This window comes from Passer montanus, unplaced genomic scaffold (genome assembly GCF_014805655.1).
Source record: "Passer montanus isolate IOZ18808 unplaced genomic scaffold, ASM1480565v1 scaffold13, whole genome shotgun sequence".
Lineage (NCBI taxonomy): Eukaryota > Metazoa > Chordata > Aves > Passeriformes > Passeridae > Passer > Passer montanus.
Genome location: NW_024359832.1, coordinates 10,337,156 through 10,357,863, shown reverse-complemented (window position 1 = coordinate 10,357,863; position 20,708 = coordinate 10,337,156). Strand labels below are relative to the sequence as shown.

General features: G+C 36.4%; 1 protein-coding gene across 1 annotated transcript in view; it reads left to right on the top strand.

Annotated features, from left to right (window-relative positions):
- Positions 1 to 10,591: 10,591 nt before the first annotated feature.
- STIM2 (stromal interaction molecule 2) overlaps positions 10,592 to 20,708 on the top strand; it is a 49,214-nt gene continuing 39,097 nt past the window's right edge. Inside the window, exon 1 of the mRNA XM_039698827.1 lies at positions 10,592 to 10,610. The gene's annotated coding sequence lies outside the window, so the exon portion shown is untranslated. The remainder of the gene's footprint in view (positions 10,611 to 20,708) is intronic.

Here is a 20,708-nt window from a genome sequence, read left to right as displayed (position 1 = left end):
GATGGTGAATTTGGGCACATAGCGAAATGCTTTTGCATGACTACTTTGGTATGCACTTGTCTTAAAAGTTTGTGAGCTATGAGATTTCCCTTGCTTTCTTAGTAAACTGCTGGTAGATTTCTCTAGTGATGGAGACTCAGCATTACAGGTTTGTGGTTTTTTTGTTGTTTGTTTTTTGCAATTCCATTTCTTCTGTTTGTCTCTAGAAAAGTTCCTTGTAATCTGGTTTTACTATTTCTGGTGGGAAGACAGAAATTTCAAGTCCTGTCTCCTCTAAAGGGTGTTGACTTCAAGCTGTCATTTACTTTTTGATAGCATCTCAATGCAGTCATCTGTCTTTGAAAGAGAACGAGTTTCTCAGTTAAATTAAGTTTTTAATTTCTTAGCATGTTTTTTTATTTTTAGTGATGAAGAATAGAAATTCTGGAGAGATCTGTGTTTTGCTGGCTCATTCAGCAGTTGCATTGTCATAACTATGAGGTACAGTTAAAAAAGCTGTGAATGGCTGGATTTGTAGACAGTTTTGAAACAAATATTAAAAAACAATTAACCAGGAAAAATCCTGGCCTTTATGTAGCTTAGTGGCATTGTACTCCCACTCAGAGATAAGACAGCAAGTACTTGTAACTTCCTTTGTTCTTAGCCGAGTTTTTTTGCCTTGCAGCCTTCCAGTGTTTTGATTGTAACTCTTTAGTGCTTCTGCCAGTGTGTTCTGCACCTTCTGGTGTCCTGTGAGGTTTTTCCTTACCTCTTCTGAGGATTCAGTCTTAGTGTTTTGATTTAGACAGGTTATTTAGCTGTTTTTTTTCCCTTGTGTTAAAGTAGTAGTATGTAGCAGACTCTTTCTTAAACCCCCAGTGTTGCTCCCTGAAATGTTGGAGCTCTGTCATCTCTCCATCAGCAGGTTTTTTTGTTGCCCTTTCAGCTATAAGCTTTCTGAAGACAGCTCTGCTTTTCTGAGGACCTCCTACCCGATTCTGCAAAGCTGAGCCCACGCAACTTGGGCATGACTCATTTTCTTCTACCTAACTCCAGGGATGCTGATCTGTCATAACTAGGTTGGGCTGCCATATAGTTGTCAAAAGAGGACTGTGCCCAGGGACAGCAGCTGTTGATCTTGATAAGATTTCCTATGATGATACTGCTGCTATGAAAATCACCTAAAAATGCTCAGGTTTTTTAGCATTTGTATGAAGTAAGCAGTTTGATACCCTTCTAATTGATTTTTAGGTTGTGTTCTCTAACTTGTACATCTTGACATCTTTTTTGTGTTTAGTGTTTTCATTCTCAGTCAATATTTAGGAAGAGGAACGCATAGCAAAGAGCTGTGATGTGGGAAAGCTAAGAAAATTACTAATTTTTTTAATTTTAAAAAAAATTAATTAGTGCATGGTCAAAGACTTTTCGAAAGTCAAAAGTTTATTATTTTACGTAAGTGTTGACTAATTTACTGCAGAAATCCTGATGTATGAGAAGACTTCATTTGGATTAGTCTGTTACATCCTGTCTGTGAAACTGGCTTCTTAAAATACAGAAACTTGAGATGCTTATCTTGACCACATAGGGAATGTGTAAAAAATAAATAACCACAATGTTTGTTGTCCTAAAATAAGCATATACACATTTTTAGAAACCAAGGTGAGTTTCAAGTTATGTAATAAGTTAGTGTTATTCTGCCTTTGGTTACTACTAAGTATTGCCAGTTACTATGGAAACTGCATATCTGAAAGAGGAGGGGTGAATAAAATTATAATGTGTTGTTAAAATTTAGAACCAGCACAAACAGAACATGATGATTGTCAGAAAGTTTGCCCTTGCTCACTTGATTTCTCTGAGCAATTCAAACTAACTGAAGAGAGTTTATTTATGCCTTTCCTCCCCTGCCCCTTTCTTCTGGATCTTGCTCATTTTCCTTCAAATCCGAAAAATCTGTGGCATTTTCCAAAGACCTGGTAGAGGCAGGTGTCTTTAAATATGTATAATGAAATGTAGAATTTTAACTAAAATTCTTCTTGGAAATTGAAGATAATGTGCTTGTCAGTACAGTTAAGAATTAAGAGCTCACAGCACTCAGAACTGTTGACTCATTTGTTTCAACAGAATTCAAATTAAGAGGTAAGAGCCCAGTACTGACCTTTTCGATCTCATTCCTGTGGTGTCTAGCCAAGATTTTTAAGTATATCAGGAGGTGTTCTCTCTATGCAGGCAGTGTTGTGTTACTGCAGGTGAATCTCTGTTCAGTGATTCCTAGATGTTGAGATGGGAGGGGAACCATCTCTGAGTTTGCAGTTTGTGTTGCAAACCGCAAGCAGCACCACAGAAACTTGTGTAAATTGGAATTGTTGTTGAGGCTACTTGGATTGTGTTAAGCTTGACTTCTGCAGTAGCTCAATTTATAGGAATGCAAAGATAGCTTTGATCCTTTTCCTCTAGGCAACAGTTTCTGTTTCCTGCCTTTTCTTATGCATCATGAATCATTTAAAAACTGTCAGCAGCCCAGCCCTCTGGTACTGTCTCCAGCTAAAATTTTAATACCTGATTTTTTTTTGTATGTCTACTGTGTTTCTGTAGTTAGTGTTCACTTGTAAGAAATTGTCATATGCTCAGCTTCTAGAACTGAGATGAGTAGTTTACTAAAAACAGTACTTTACCTTAGCCTATTTAAAGCTGTTTTTTAAAGCAAACAAACCTTTAATTTAAGCAAGGTTTACTTGAATAAAAATTTGCTTAAGATGCTTTGGTTTTCTAGGCTCTGTGTACTTTCTACTTAAAAAGGGAAACTTTGTGAAAGTGTGGTCTGAATGCTCCTTCTCACTTTGTAGTTTAGAACAAAGGAAAGGGTTAATTTTATGCAATTATTAAACAAGTGTTACGGAGATAAAGGAACAGCTTTTCTCAGTTCCATCTAGTGGCTCTGTGAACTGAATTACTTAAATTCAGTTTCCTGCAAGTTAAATATGTTATTTAGAAAAGGAATTTTTACACAAATATTATTTTATTTTTTATAGTAAATAACTCCTTGTGGCTCCCCTGGATATTTGTCAAGAATATCTCCTGAATGGTGTGTTGTTTTCTTTTTTAATTTGTTTTTGTTTTCATTTGTTTTGTTGGTTTTTTTTTTTAATATATGTAGCCTTTGACAAATTAGTGAATGGCTCAATGAGTGATTATTTTTAATATATACTCAGTTTTCATGTAGAAGTATGTTCAGTGAGATTTGGTGGGGAATTACAAGCTTTAGCTAATAACTTTTGTCAGTCTGAATTTTTTTTGTCCCAGCCACAGGCTTTACTTGAAATGCATTCCACCCTCCTGCCCTCACTAGGTGCATTAAGTAGGTGGGTTTTCTGTTTTTATGCCTAGATCTAAAGCATATCAAAAGAATGTTGTTTCTCTCTAGTAGTCTGAAATGGCAAGCTTCATTAGGTTTTCCTCATTCTGAAGTGTTACACAGTATTTTCATCTGAAGAACAACAAACAAGAAATACTATACTGTTAACAAATAAAAATCATATACAAATCAGGTGTTCTGTGATGATTTTTAAACAAATATGAAAGGTAATTATTCTGAGTAGGAGTCTCCTTTCTACCATAGTTTTAATTCTGGATTGCTATATATAGAAAGTTGCAAGGTAACTTCTTGCCGTAACATTGTATGTCTATGTGAAATACTGTTGGCTTCAGTTGTTTTCATTGCTTGAAGTATTAAAAATTGTTTTGAAGTGAAAATGAAATTTTTTCTTTTAGTGCCAAGTACTTTTTACTGTTATGCTAAATGTAAAATTTAGATTATATAATATCATATAGTTCCAAAATTGATATTGTTATGTGTCAGGAAGGGAAAATATATTTATATCCTTTCCTACTGGTGGATTTTAGTTGCAAATGAAATGTATAGAGACAGTTCTGTCTTTCCCAGAGTATATTTTTAATTTTTATTTGAAAAACTTAACTTTGCCAGTATTTTTATGGAACTGGCTGCCTCAGTCTCTTGTTCATACCTGGTTCATGTGCCCTGAATATATTTACTGAAACTATCCGTGCTGTAGAAGTATTCTAGTTACTTTGGAAGCAGCACACTAAGATGTCAGTCTAAAATACAGACAAGAGCCACTGAAAAGGATTCCATTGACTTCAGTGTCTGAGTCTGTATTATGTATTCACTGGGGTTTCATTCCAAGACTGCATTTAAAGGAAAGTAATGTTTTGGTTTTGGTCTTGTGAAGCTCCACTGCCGATAACTGGTTTTACAGTGGCAGTGTGGCAGGCAGGGGCTGGGGCCCCGTAGCTCTGCAGCTTTAGAGGATGTTCGCCTTGTGACTGCTTTAACTTGACCTTGAAATGGGCTCTTTCTGCAGGAAGGGCTGCTCCTCCTTTGTGCTTGTTGCTTTCTGTCCCTCCCTGCCTATTTTATGTGTTCTGGCTGCTCACTTCTTGTGTCTGGAGGTGGGCTGCTTGAGGGAATTGACTGAGCCGACAGCTGGGGTTTTTCATCAGGATCAGGTCTTTGCTTCACTTCAGTGCACAGCTGCACAACAGTATCTTGTGAGGAGATAAAAGTGGTGGGGGAAACGATTATTAACCATTTTAGTGGAAGCCTACACATGCCAGGTAAATAGCAATTGAGAAAGTGGGTAAGGGAGACTTAGCTTACAAAAAACACCGCTTTACCCAGATGTGGTATCTGTGAATCTGAAAAATGACATTCAAAATTGATAAGGAAGTACTTTGGCTATCCATAACACTTGGAGAGGTTTCTAGATTAGCAGTTGAGCCATCATTTTAGTAGGACTTCTGAAAGAGATTAGTTATTGTAGATGATAGTAACTTAGCTTGCAGAAAAATGGGTGGTTTGGAATGAAACTTTTGTTTCAGGAATTAATTTGTTTTTTGCTTATTGATTTGTTGTAAGAGAGTTTATATCTCAAAATTGCTTGCCAGGCATAATTGTTTACTTCTATTAAGTGAGACTGCTGAAATATGGTTTTATTAATACAGGATAATAAGAACATGTTGCATTCTGATTTGGCTGTAGATGTTTGAAAGCTAAAAAACTCCACCTATCTGAACTCTAAGTGCATCCAGTTGACTACTTTAAACACTGTTGTAAAAGAATCCAAGCAAAACTAGTTTGTTTTGTTTATTAAGTAAACATCCTAAGAAACTATGCATCTGTGATGTGTTATTCTTTTGTCTTCAACTTGGAAGCTTGTTTTATGTTGGCTCTTGTCTGTTTATATTATCCCATGAACAGTAGTCATGGCTCTAATTTCTCTTGATGTTGAGGAGTGGTAAGACTTCCTTATTCCAACAGTGGAAGCTCTGTGTGCAGCCTGCTCTGTGATCAGGTTTGCAGAAATCACTGTTTTCTTACAAAACAGTGGTGAACAATCACAGGTACCCCGTTGTCCTGCTGTAAAGACAAAGGATGCAGCTTCACAGTACCTGATGGTTCCAAATGGAGCATCAGAAATTACTGGAAGTTAGGTGTGTAGTGGGATGATGAACTGGGACTCAATCTAAGCTGCTGTTGCTTGCACAGGTCTCTGAAAGTGTTTCATGATACTGTGTGACGGAGTGATGAGATGGTAGTGTTGACATGCAGAAGAGTGGTGGAGAGAAAGGAGAAGAAGCTTACTTTAATGAGTGCTTTCATACCATTAAGTGCATTCTTAGAGTTGATTTAACTGATTAAATGGATCTCTGATTAGCTGTTATACTTGAGATTTTTGGAAGTAATTGTGGGTTGTTCTTTGGAAAAAGCCTGGGTGTTGGTCAGGAAGAAATATTAGGAATTATGAATACAGAGAAATAGAGTACTAATCATTGTCTCTTGAAAGCGTATTTAAAACTAGAAAATATACAGAAACACACCAAATGTTCTAGGTTAGAAGGGATCTGGAGGGATCATCAAGATTTGCCCCTAAGTAAATGTCCCATACTGTGACTGAACCTACAACCTTGCTGTTGCTAGAGCCATGCTCTAACCAAGTGAGCTAAGATACTTGAACCAAGCTTGCCAGTGCTTTTATATACTTATTTTTGTGTAAGATAAGCTAGTAGGACTCCTTAGTGTTAAAAGACTTGCCCTGTGGCTGTAGTTCTTCAGAAGCTAAAGGCACCTGCAATTTAGGCCTTCAGCATGTCTTCTTCCTTGTGCTGAGCAATTTAATTGTTGGGTTAATTTTTTCTGGAATAATATGTTGCAATTAGCTAAGCAAAGGTTGAATGAACACTGGGCTGGAAGCAAGGAAGGCCAAGAAGGTGGAGGGAGGGATGGAAAAGCACTGTGATGGCCAAATGGGTTTTGAGTGTTAGGAGGGAGGTAGGTAGCAAGGGTGTGGTAGGCCTTTTTGAAATAATGAGTACTATCAAGCAGGCAACTATAAGAAAACAGGTACTTATGTTTCTGCTGTTGATTTGTATTGGTTTGCAGTCTCCTAACACTGAAATTTCTTTCCAGCTGGAAGTTAGCAAAATTACAATGATGTTTTTGGTTTTGATTTTCTTACTTAGTTCATACTTAGTTTTCTGTACCCAAAAAGTGTCAGCAGCGCGTTAACATTGATATAAATGCCAAAGAACAAGACAGCAATGCCTTGTTGCCCAAATTATTGTTTTTATTCTTTAGAAATGGGTGCAATAGTTGATTGTTCATTTGAATAGATGTTCTTTACGCTTTAGTAGAAATGTCTTAAGAAGTGCTTCTTCAATTCTGATAATCTGTTGTTTGCTACTCTATTTTTAGGGTTTGTGAGGTGTTTGAGAAGACTTTAGGCAGAGAATAAGCATACCAACTGAATATACAGTTTTCAGAATACAGTAACAGTGTAACTGCTTAAAGATTAAAAAATGTGGCTTGCTGTCTGTCTTTGTTCTTTTACTTTCAGATCTGACCTTGAGCGGGGATTTTAGGCAGCTGTGGGGTTTTAGGTGATAGTGACGATTTTACAGGTTGATCAACTAATTTTTGAAGATGATTCATCCAAATTGCTTTGGAAAATGGCCATTTGCTCTGTAGTTACTACCAGTCTTATTTGTAGGATGCTGAGGGAACATAACTAACTTCTCAGACTTTGTGGCCTCTTGTGTTTTTAATTCCGTCCACCCCCTGCCCTGCACCTAAAGGTTTATAAAGATTATTGGAATGAGAATAATTGTTTCACCGCTTCTTGTATGATTGTGGATACTTGAAGTGAAACTATCTGGTCTTGAAACTGACAGTCTGGAAACCGACTGTAGAAATGTTTCATGAATGTGTCTAATTCAGTTTACTGTCTTCAAAATTTTGTTGGTGTACACAATTAAAACGAAAGTGGAAGTGAAACACTCTGCTGGTTACAAGGACGTGTTGCACATAAAAAATAAGGGAAATATGATGTTTAAACGAGTGAAAATTGTGTTTTCTTTTCCAGGTCTGTGCTGTAGTTTGAATGATCATAAAGGACAAGCTTAATTCTCCTCAGTTAATTGGGAATGTAGTAAGAGACTGGCTAGAAGCTGGAAAGGAGCATGTATTGAACTGTCAAGACAGACCTTGTTTTGACAGGTTTGCATTCAGAATTTTGAGGAAGACTGACTTAAATATGAAATTCTTTGTTGTTTTTTGCACACAGATGAGTATTGGAAAAATGAGCAGTAAACCACTATGGAAAACAACATCTTATGTCTTAGGATCAGCTCAGAGGCTGCCATGTATACCCATGCTGCTTGGGTATTTCAAAGCTCCTTTTGTTTGGCTAGGTAGTGAATTTGACCTCAGCACCTGACTACAGAACAGTCTGTATTGTGTGGAGCTAAAGCATATAAAGAATTTCCCTGAAGTATTCTGCTTAACCCCAGGTTGTTTGATACCTAGTAGAGAGGATAGTTCTGAGTCTTTTCTTAGTGTTAGTATGTGAGCTAGGCGTGAGTTAGAGATGTAGTAAAGGGTGAATTATTACTTGATATGTTCATGCTGGTGTCACGTCCAGGTGCCAACACCAATAATGAAGTTCTCAATGTATTGCAGTGCTAGGGCAAGGTAAATGCTGTTCTTATCCTGTGCATCTTGCCCCAGAGTTTTAAGTAGCCTGTAACATTTGCATGAATAATGAGCCATTGTCTTTGACATGCTCACCTATTTTATGAAGTAGCCTCAACAGATAGTCTTGGATACATTGAAACTTGCTACTTGTTTGGCCTATCTCAAACTGCTGTTAAATGGGGAATACTTCAAATTGCAAGTTGGAGCTAGTGTGTTTGTGAAATAGGCAAAAATCCCTTGATTTTACAAATTGTACTTTTCTGTTAGCAATTTAAATGGATATGAGGTTTAATTGTAATAAAAGTAACTTCAGTGTTTCGTTCCTAACTTAGAAGATTTTAAAGACAATAGGTATACCTGAATATCTGAATATGGGTTAAATACTTCTATCAGAAACGATATTTTATTTTTGTTAAGGTGCCACTATCCAAAGGATGGCTTTCAGGCATCCTCCAGTTCTCTCTTGGTTGCTGTTCCTTTCAGAGGAAATAGGGAAATAATGATTTGCATTTGTCAGGGCAGGCAGAAAGCTTTGTTTTTGCACAGCTGGGTGAAGCATTTGCGGTGGTTACTGGTGGGGTGCAGGGTGCAGAGCACAGGAAAGCAGCCAGACCAGTAGCAGCTGTTGCTTCTCACACTGGAAATATCCAGCAGGGAGCCTGCTTCCTTCTTGGCTTTTCTGAATGGCTGTTGCTCATGCCAAGGCTATTGTTGTTATCCTGGGCTTTGAGAGTGCCGCATCATTTGGGAGCTTGGTGTTTCATGTCATGCAAACTTCAAGATGTGGTTGGAAAAGCATATTTGTGTAGCATCTACTATGCAGTTTCCTGCTTCACCTAGTCATACTATTTTAATTTGTAGTTTAACATTGTTGAGTTTGTAGGGCCCAGAGGTGTTGAAGTGCATACCCATGGTGTTACTGACCGGAATCTTCAGGGATAGGATTCATTTCAGGTCTTTTGAGGTGTCAGCATCTGGGCTCCTTCTAGAATAGACTAAAATTGTTTTGTTGTGAGATTGGAATTGCTGTTTGGACATATGGACCTTGCCACTAAGTCTGCTCACTGTGTCAGATTTCTATTGAGAATGAAGATGACACTTAGTTTAGATGCAGGGGAAAAAATATTGCTTACCTGGCTTTATATGAGAACTGTTCTAAAAGCAGCGCTTTGTTCTGTGTGAATATATATATTTATATGTCAACTTAAATGTTTTTTGAGCCAGGATTTTTGCCATATTTCTTTAATGACTTTAAGTTTTTTGAATGCTACAGAATGAATAATTAATTTGATATTTATGTTTGCAATGCTTACTAAGTGCACTTAAGTTTTGTTTCCTCTGTTATTTAGTTTGAAAATGTTGCAGGATAAGGTTTCAGCCAATCAGTAATACTACCAAGAAGCTATAGTTAATATGTTACTCAGGGAAAGAGAAGTCGTGTTAACTCCTTCTCCCCATCTTTGATAGCCTTGTTAGCAATAATTTATTACTTCCAGGAGGTTTGGGACTTCCTAGTAGATGGTTTATTTACTAGACAAGATCAATGCTTGAATTCACTTCAGCTTTTGAACTGTTTTACGAACTTCATCTGAGTTGCAGTGTAACAGAATTTTTTAGGATGTAACGTTTCCTAAAATATTTGGTAAATTCTTTTTAAAATGTCTTATCTTTTGCATGTGTCTTGCCTTGCCTTCTTCACCCCAACAAATCCTGTAGTATTTTATATGTTCTGATTATGTACCTCAAGCACCCTTAACAGGCCTTCTCAACTCATTTGGTTTACCATTTATGTTTTGTTCCAAGCTAAGAATGGAACAGGAATGCCTTCTTCACCCCAACAAATCCTGTAGTATTTGTTGTAGCACCCCTAATAGGCGTTCTCAGCTCATTTGGTTTACCATTTATGTTTTGCTCCAAGCTAAGAATGGAACAGGAGTACTGAAAACGTAAAGACAGCAATTCTCTAGTGGTAAACTTTTGATGCAGGAATTGTGTAGGTCTTGTAAAATGCTGGGTGCAAGAGTACATAACTGAAAATGCCATGTAGATTCCAGAAAGAATTTCACTGCTTTACTAGATCTTTTCTGGGGGAGCCATATAAGATGCACAGCTGGTTTTAGAACCTTCTGCCTGTGTTCATAAAGAGTGTCAGAAGTAAAGAGTAGACTGCCATCTGCCAGTGTGGTTCTGAAAACTCTTAGCAGGTAAGATTGAAGCAGAGCTATGAAAAAAAGAAAGAACAGCTCCACCTCTGCATTAAATGCATCAGGGAGCTTAAAGTTACACTTTGTTCTTCACAGCAGAGTGTTGTGCTAAATTAGAAATTGTGATAAGCTCGCCCACAATTGTTCAGTATTATGCAGCTGTGATTGGTTTAGTCACAGGCAGAGTGCTGGGCTGCCTACTCTGCCTTTGAAGCTGCCACAGCCCTGGAGTTGCTCTGAGTGGCTTATTAGTGTTCATTTTTTTTTTTGCAGTCAGAAGGATGAGAGTTGTGGGCAATGCCTTTTTTTCTGATGGCATAGACTTGTCTTTGAAGGATATCAGAGAGACAGAGAAAACCCAGAGTCTTCACGAATTTTTGGTAACATAATTTGCACCTTGTTAGGAGGCTACAGTTGTCCTGTGTTGGAGGATCTTATAGAAGTTGTTGGGAATATCTGACAGCATTCTCCTGAGTGGCTGTTCATTTTTTTGGACTAACGTTGGAATCTGCAGGAACTCTTGCCTGTTATCTCTGATTAACGCAAGTTGTAATAGATGAACATTTATTCCTAAGTTCTGCACTGTAATTCTGAGCACAGCAAATGTGTTTCATGTAATTAGGGCTTCTAGAAATCTTCTGGGCAGCTCTTTATATGCAAATCTTTTAATAACTAAATATTTTTAGAAGTAATGATTTTTCTAGTATAGAATTACTTACTGTGTAATGTAATTTTAAAAATATATGTCTTTGTTTTTGTTTGGGATAAGCTCTGGCTTTGGACACCTGTCTAACATTACCTTCACTTTTGGGCTTTTCCCCAGTTGAATGTCCAATGGAACTTGCCAAGCAATGAGTTAAAATTTTTTCTGTGTGGATTTTCCTTTTATATGTTTGTAAAGTAGTTTGGTTCAGATAGAGGAGAAATGATGTGAGGGTGAGTACTTCAGAAATCTGTTTGTAATAAATATGATGCACAGCCATTTAGATTAGTTAAGGCTGTGTTACTGTCCGAATTTATTTTAACTTTTTTGTGATTTTTGCCCAATTATTGAATGCCTGTATCACTGAATATATGCAAAATGACTGTTCTATGCAGTGTGACAGTGTTAATATCCCTGAACTGGGACTTTGCTTGTGTATAGTGATGCTAGTAAATAACTGAATGTTCCATGGATATGAAATATTCCATAATTAAAAGTAGCATAGTCAGCTTTCAGCAAAAAGTATGTCCAAGTTTTAACTCTTCCATTCTGTCCATGCACCTGCTTGCTGCAGTTGTGATGTCCCAACCAGCTGTCACTGTTCCCAACCAGATTGTAGAAAGAAGAGAGTAACTAAGGAGAGGTTGCCAGCCTGGCCTAATGAATGTTCAACAGGAGACAGAGACTGACTGGACACGGGTAGAGAAACTAAGTAAAAGTTGCCAGTGGAATAAGGTGTGGATTGGGAAGAGCTTTGTCACGGGAGCAAAGTTTGTCCATGCTGTTCCATTGTAAAAAAATTTTGAGTTATTTTTGCATTTGTTTAGGAAAAAAACCCTGGCCATTAATGGCCTACTATCCTAAAGACATACAGGTGACAGACTTGTTTTGTGTAGGGTTAAAGGGTTGCATACACAGTTCCCAGCAGTAAACAAGTCAGGCAGCTGTGAAATGTTGCTTTGGACAATTCCTTGTCTCCCATTCTTTTGGTGTATTTGTTAATGTAAGTAAATGATACGTTTTAGCTGTATAAATTTTATAACTGTAGAATAAACAACTATAAAGCAAAACAGAAATGCTAAATTAAGAAACATCTTTAGTTATGTTGTTTATTTTTATAGGAGAAACATGGTGATTTTGAAATTTTCCACTCTGAGAGTGCCTCACAGGTTACATTGTGTATTTTTTAGTCCACTCATAGCATATTCTTGCATACTTTTGTTACATGCCTAGAAGTTCTTAGCTAATTCACTGACAAAGCACCTTTGTGTTTAGAGTAGGTTTGCTTTTTTAAAAAACTTGGTTTAGCAGAATTTGTTTTAGTGTACGCATGAGAACAGATTGTCCAAAAAGCAGTAGTACTGAAAAAATGCTGCAACAAACCCTAAAGGTTTTTCACTTTGTTGTACATAATTTGGCCTTAGAATTATTTTTCTTCCAAAGACTTGGATAACAGACAAGGAGGATGCATAGATCATATGCATGATGATGCATATGATCTATGCATCATCATGCATATGATCTATGCATCTCTAACCCATTTTAAAGAATGTAATTAATGGAATCAAATTTTGGATATAACTGTAGATTGTCACAGACTATCAAAATACTGTATTCAGAACAGAGTGGTCTTGGGCATTATTTTTACTGCTTTCATAAAAGAATTATCTTACTTGCATTTCTGCCGAGCACCTATCACTGTCATCTGTTATTCAGAAGCATATTGCTAAAATTTCACTTCCTGATGGGACAGAGGATTCAATTCCTGTGGGATACTCTAAACTCTAACTAAAACATTGCTGTCTGCTTTTGTAAGCAAAAAACCATGTTTATTATCCATGCTGGTGTAATGTAGAAATCCACAGAGGCTCTTTAGGGAGTTGTATTTTTTCCAGACTGGTCTGTCAGACAAAAACTGATGCTATTCACAAATGGGATGTTAGGCATGTTAGTGTGTGCTTTCCCTCCTGCACTGGTCCATAAGTAACTGGTTAAAATCTTGTTTAACAGCCTAATCATTACCTTACAAATTCAGAAAATAAATAGCTTATCTAATATCTTGAAATAACCATCTGCCTGGGGCTTGAGAAAGGATATTGCAAGAAGTCTAGTGCACAGCAATTTAATATAATTCTTCCTAACAAAAACCAATTACTAAATGCCTTGTGTCCTGAACTGTGAAGATGTGTTCCAGACTGCTTGATTTTTATCTTACTCAGTATAAACATGGCTTTATGCTCCATCATGTAGATCTCATTTGGAAAAAAATTGGTGTCTTGGACATAATGATCAATAGAACTCACTTATAATTGTAACTGTTTATTAAGGCATTTATGTAAAGACAGTTTACATCTAGTTTGTATCTTTTTTTAGCTAGTAGCTTTTCAAAATACTGTCAGTTGGAGAGTAACTTTTATTTTCTGTATGCTTTTGGTTTGTTTCATTTCACTTTTATATCCTTTGTATGCTTTTGGTTTGTTTTTCTTCACTTTGTTTTCTATCCCGTGCTTTTTTTTGCTTATGAAGACTTCCTCTTTCTTTCTTTAAAATTATGCTGATTCTGTTTAGGGATGAGCAGAGCAGTATGCAGTACTCAAGCAAGGAAGGTGTAATTACCTCTGCTTTTCTCTGTTTAGCAACTTTTAATAGCTGCTTATTAAGCAAACAGTTTAATGGAGTTAAGACCAATTAGCAATCTTTCTGGTAAGAAGTTCTCAAAAACATTCCAGTATGTTTAATTACCTCAGGTGACTTAGTGTGCCAGTCAGCAATGGTCAGCTGTTCTGTCTCTTCCCCTCCACATCTCCCTCTGCAGCTCAGACTTGATTTGCTCTGCAAATTGTCATAGATGTTGTTTTCTGCTGACGTGTTTTCCTTTGCCAACAGCAAAATTCAGTAGGAAGGAAGAAGATTGTTATGCTCCGTGTCATTTCTTCAACTGAACTTGTAGCTCTCCAGCAGGAAAAAAGGAAGTCAGTGTTTGTTTCAGGCATAAACTGGTTGTGAGCCTCTGAGAACAAAAGAAGTGCTTCATACATTGTGTTCAATATTTCTCTGATGCATTTGTATCCTGTCTCTGAAGATTGTCTTTTTTCGGTTTTACACATTGTACTGTCTCTTCTATTGAGTACAAAAGCTTATGAAAAGGATTTTGTATGATCTGCTGGCTGTTGAATTTGTCTACAGATAAAATACTAACTTACCTTCAAAGAACAAAGTCAACATTTTTCAGACAGAATTGAATGCAGCTGTTTTACTGCTAGAACATATTTATGCAATATTTATTATATTGATGATGGAGGAGAAAGCCCAATGCTCTCTGGTAGGCTGAGTTAAAAAAGGCCCCTTACAGGGAGGGGTAATTTTCCCATATTTGGTAAACATGTGATGTTAAATAGCAAACAATTGGAGGACATTTTGTCAGGAATCTGTTGGCTCTGTGTGACCAAGCATTCCTGTGGATCCAAACAAGGCAAAATCTTCCTGATTTTTGCTAAAACATTCCACATATCAAATGATAAATGATATCACATTTTTTGGGGGGTAACTCCTATTAAGAAGAAACATTTATTACATATTATGCATATTTATGCACAAACCTTCTTTGGTAATGTTGCTTAGATTCTAGTGAGTTACTGTATCTCCAGTTGAATACGTAATTATGGAGATATTATTTCCCTTTATTTTCAGCACATTTCTTGTCTCTCCCTTGTCCCCTAACAGAAGAGAAAGTATCTACCTGGCTGTGAACTGAGCATACAAAACCACAGGCTGGTGATTATGTTCACTTTGCAAGTCCTGCTTGAGGCATGTGCAAGCTGAGTTAAATATTTGCACCTATACAGAAAAACTCAAAACTGACTTATGAAATCATCTTTCTGTTATCTTCCTAATTAGTTAATGAGGCACCAAATGCTGCAGCTTCAGCTTGTGCTGCAGTTTGTTCTGCTGCTTTGTGCTCCTGCAAGGGACCCGGGGGTGGCTGGGCAGGGGAGCTCCGATCGGAGCCAGGATGATGCTCCTGAGTAGAGAGAGGATTTCAAGTCAGTTTGGAGTCTCAGAGGTGCCAGGAAGACACAATGCAGCAGACATGGCTGTATGATTGACCTGGTTTCCTTGTTTCTGCTTGAAGCCTCTCTGAGGTGTGGCTTCTATCAGCCACATCTTCATGTGGGTGTGTAATTTGCTACACTGCAGAAACAGATTAATCAGACTCGCAGTGTGCAGGCAGAGCAGCATGCAGGTGGCACTCTTAGGTTTGGATCAGGATAATAGGGATCATTGAACAAATTCTAACTGGCATTTTTGAAGGACAAATGTTACATGAAACTGTTGCCCAAGTTTGTTCTAAGTTGCCATCTGGCTTATTTTCAACAAGGTAGAAAACAGCTCTCAAAAACTCTTCCTCCCTTCTGTGTTTTACTGGGCTACTGCAGGTGTTTTGCATATGTAGGTCAATGGGCCTGTGCTCAGGTATTGTTATATGAACTTGGCATGTATTGATGTGGTTTACTATGTAGCAATACATATGGAAATAAAAATAAAATATTGTGAGAACGTGTAAATCCTCAGATCCCATTTGTGTCAAGATGTGTGTATGAAAAATGGGGCTAAAATTCTACTTGTCTTCATTTTAATTTTCTGTAGTTGCTTGTGTTTTGTTTCCTCAAATTGTTTCCTTTTATTTAGCAATTATGTACACTCTTCTTTGTGTTCATGTGTGTACTTTTTTTTGTGCATAGGTAGAAGCATACAATTCTAACAAATACTGATCTAATTTGAAAAGTGCAAGGGCATGTTAAAGCATATAAAATATCTTCTTTTGTGAAAGTCCTTACCCTCTCCTTTTGGAGCCATTTCAAATAGGCTTGAGGTAGAAGGCCCTTTCAAGTAAGAAAAGCGTGTGCTTGTGTTATTAAAAGAGATTTTTAAAAGTGTATATGAAGTTGCATATGCTAGAGAGTAGGCAGAAATTAGCAATTAGTTGTTACTTGTTTTTAGAATAAAAGGAATACTAGCTTTTAGAGTAAAAAAATGTGAAAGTTCTTGTTATGGAGCTAGTTATTTCATTTGTCACCTCACTGGTCTGCATTTGTGGAATTGCCTATTCTTGTTTGGCCTGGAAGGGCACATATAAATGATGTCAAAAGGAATTATTCATTTAAAGGTGATGCTTTAGAAGCATCATAGATTGCATTTTTAGTAAAGTAGATTATTTATTGTCTCTGCATGTATTTGCAAAGTTTTGTTGCAATTTGAAAAATCGTACTTGACTCTCAACTTTAATAAAAAAGGTTGTGGGTTTTTTTTTGACTTGTTTGACAATTTCTGTAAATTTTTGGTTGTCTGTACTTGGAATAGTATATATTTAATTTTTGCCTCAGTCTAGTACTCTTGCAGTTGTGTTTTTGGCTTTTAATAGTCATGTAATATTTGTTTTAATTGCCAAGTTAAAGGAATTCTATTAATCAGGTTTTACTACAACACATAAACCTTTGTAAGGGATCAGTAAATCATTAACCATGTGGTCTTGTATCAAACAAGGGAATTTAAAGAACACAAATGTTTAAGTTTGTTCTAACTCAGTTGTTGTATCCCAAGTGTAAGTAAGTTTGTGCTTTTCTGTTGAAATAATTAAACTTCTTAGGAAAAAAAACCCCAAAAAACCAAAGAAGCTGTTAGTGTAGAGATTAAATTTTACTGCCATAATTTATATGATCTGCTGACTTCTGTATTCTCAAAACCTGTAGATTTAAAAGCCCAATGCAACTTGCAGTTGTTTACACCAATACGTTTAAGAAACTTAAGCAATGTTTGTTGCATTGATTTCTCTCTGTTAGTTTGTTGTTTGAGACTGATTAAGTACTGTTACTTAAAAATGTTAATAGCTTTACTCTGCTTACTAGGTAAGCTGCTCCTGGCAAGTGTGGAAGACAAGGTATTGATTGATTGATTGATTGATTGCATTAAAGCTTACCTTTAAGCAATGCCCAAGCTCAGTGTGCAGTTCCATGGAGCAGCTGATGCTGTTTAGAAAAGGGTGGAATTCTTTTGGGCATTCTGTGCAAGTCCTGAATTTACTTCAGGGTTTGCACCTTCTGTAAGGTGTTGCTGTGGGTGGCTACAAACAAATGAGCTCTGAGCTCAGTATTTTTCATATTAAGGTAGAACTTCTTTGAGTTTAAGAACTGATCTCTCTTGGGATAGATTTGGGTTTTTCAGGGTGTTGTTGCTTGCATTAATTCTGCATATTAATTTCACTTCAATATATCTGAGTTTGTTGCTTCTCTTTATTAGTGCATTTCATATATGGAATAATTTCTGCAGCTTTCCAGTCAAAATATGGATGAAGTCAAAGGTTATCTAGAGTTGCAAATAATTTTTGCAATCCACTGAATGGTTTTTGTAAGATGATTTAGTTACACTGCTCTTAAATAGATCAGTGAAATTGATGGTTTACTATCTTGTCTCATTTTCTACTATTTCCATACTCTTCTCTTTCCCTTCCTTCTGCTTTTGACTGCAACTTAGTTAACATCACCTTGAATCTTATTTTATTCTGCAGTTATAGTGCAGTAACTTATGTAACACTTTTTCATTAATTACTTTCTTGGCTTGTAAAAACATTTTGAAAAGAACCTGTATTCCATTCTCCTTCTGCACATGAAAATGGCTAATTCTTCTCAAAATGTTTTAAAACTTGGTGAATGCCATAAAGCTATATACCAGTTTTTAAAATTTATTAATCCCCAGAGAATCTCAGATGTGTCAATTATTAAATCACTGAAAGCAAAGGTGAGACTTCTTACCAAAACAATGTGGAATTTACTGGAATGTCAGAAAACTGGCAGTGTCAGAGAATTTCTTTGCTCTGCTCATGGGACAAATATGTAGACTTTTGTAATAGATCTCACTTAAAAGTGTGGGTTATCATTTATTTTTGGGCTAGACATGGCCATGCAAGTAGATTTTCAGTTTTCTGCCTTTATAATGTAGTGCATACAAAATGTCTCCGTGTGTAAAAAGTAGTTCTTTAAGAACTGCAAGATAGAAAGCAATTTTATGCAATGTAGTATAGCTTTACAGAAATCCTCATTCTTGAACGAGCCTGTTCTTGTTGAGATGAATTCTTTCTTCTGGAAGGTTATTGCCCTATTTTCAAGCTCTGGGCTTCTACAGGCATACCAATTCTTGACACCCTGTTCTCTTAGCATGCTTTAAGTTCCACTGAAACTTGTCTCTCCTCAGTCTATACAATGTATTGGTTCTAACTGATGTGATGGTGAAAACATACAGGTTTTACTAAGGTATTTCTTAGGAGAATTTATTTATATGCATGAATGAACAAATACAGACATTCTTTATTATTGCCATGAGATACATGTTGAAAGGAAGTAGAACTTGTGCACAGATAATCCTATTTGGGATTTGATCAGGACTTTCTGAGGGTTTTTCAGCCTTACCTTGTTTCTTGTTCTGTTCTAATTTACTTTATGCTTTGGGATGTAAATGTGCTACGTCAGCAACTTCTTTAGTACAGAGTGCTTCCTAGGAGCATTCTAAGAAAATAGGGTGAGGATACAAGGTTTCATAAATAAGGATGACATTTTTATTTGTGTTTGTGAATTGGAGCCCTCAGTGTCAGGGGGTAGGGGAGGAAATTATGATGACACAGTTGTTTTTGGGGGATCTGCCTTTGCAAAGAGATGATAGATACAGATTGAGAAGGGACCACTGAATGTCAAACTTGTGCTTTGGGCAGGAATGTCACCATTGCAAGAACACATAATTTGGCCAGCTCCAAAATGCTGAAGAGAAGTCAATTTATAGACTTGCTTAAAGGAAAGATTTCAAGTTGAATTTCTGACATGCCTGGATGGAAGACTTTTCCTTTAATGCCTTCACACCTTCTCCTTTAAAACAAATCTTAAGAATACCAAATGTAAATTTTAAAGACGAAAGGAAGGACAAATTGAGAACTTAATTGATGATTACTAAGCTAGTAGGAAATTGGGTCAGTAGCATAGTCTGGTGTAGGCTGTGTGTAATGTTATCATATGTAAAGAAGTGAGAAAACCTGCATCTGCTTACAATATGGTGAGCATACTGGGCTTTCAATTTACAATGATACCACTTTGAAGTAAACTATAAAAGCCTTGGTTTTCAAGGTTGGGTTCTTTTTCATGATAGCCTCATCTTTGTCACATATGCAAGTACTGCTGTTCTTTTGTCTCCAGCGTGTTTTGTCTAGAGAGAATTTTTGAATAGGAGTGAAATTTTTCTGAGCATATTCTCCTAGTTTGAAAAATGTTGATTCTTTTTTTTTTTAAATAGTGTTAACCGAGTAAGTTTAAAAATATTTTAGAGGCAATGTTATGGCTTTGGCTTGACATTGGTAGTAAAATTTTACTTGCATGAAGAGAACTTCAGTGCACATATTAAATGTCAGAAGAGGATTTTTTGTGTTTGTCTGTTTTTGTAGTAACTGGAAACTTTTCCAAGTGTTACCTTATATGTTTCAATTAAAATTTCAGTAAAGACATTAAGTTAATGAAGAGAGAAAACTATTTTCTTTGTTGTTTAGTAGAGCAAATAAAGAATTTAGCATTTTGTTATGTGCAGTAAGGCATAAATATGCTCCCATTTTCTGGTATCAGCTGTATGTCAATTGTACTCAGTATTTTTCAGAAATACAGAATAGAAAAATACTGTCTGCCTGACCCCAGCAGATGACTTGGCATAGAAATTACTTTAAAATTGTTACAGACAGAAAAAGATTTAAAGCGAAGATTTACAGCCTATAAGTCATTGTGTTGGTATAGAAAATATTAAAACATTTGTGCTGTAAAAATATTAAAACATTGATAGATGTGACTGACATGGAATAGTTTTTTGGATGTCAGCTTTTAGGGTATTGCATTTAGGGCATGAGAACAGAGATAAAGCCTGGAGTATGTACGTTCCTTATATTTGATAAAATCAAAGTGAAATTACAAGGCAGAATAGTATTACCAAACGTGTTTCTCAGAGATGTGAATGAAGAACTTCAGATGTATTTTATTGCCTATGAAGGTCATAGCTCAGCAACAGGACACTTAACAAAACAAGACAGAAACACCAACATATTTGAAAACAATTCTGATTTATTAAAATTGGGGTTTTTTCTTTATGTTCTATTTGTAGTGTATTTCTCTGGGAAGCAGAATCGCATTTCTTGTGAAATTAACTTCCTGTGATATTTGAAAATGGAGTCTAATGTATTGAAGTAGAATTAATCTTTCATGATTCTGGTTTATTTTTGTTTATGTTTAACGAAGGGCAAATGGCTTTTTTAACTTTAGGAAATTGCTTCCTTTTTGATATTGAAAATGATAGACTGCCTGTATGTGTTGATACTTGATACATTAAGACGAGGTAATGTAGTGGAAACACTTGTCTGTTGCAGTTTGACTCAGTGCCTGTTTTCCTACTGCTGTCTGGTGGGGAGAGCTGGTAGCTCTGTTTGCAGTATGTGTCCAGGACAGTTAAAAAAACCTGAAATATTATTTTTCATGCATTAATATTTTCAAATGTGATAGACACAAATCAGTGTTAGTGTTTGAATTCTTATGTGACAAAACGATATACTTAAATTTTATGTTTAAGTAAATAATATATATAAATGTAACTAAGTATCTGTAATGAATCTCAGAAGTAAAAGTGTCATCGTCCGGGAAAAGCACACTGCCCTTCATTTTTTCTTGACTTTTTCCAGTGAGTGTCAGGAACATACAGT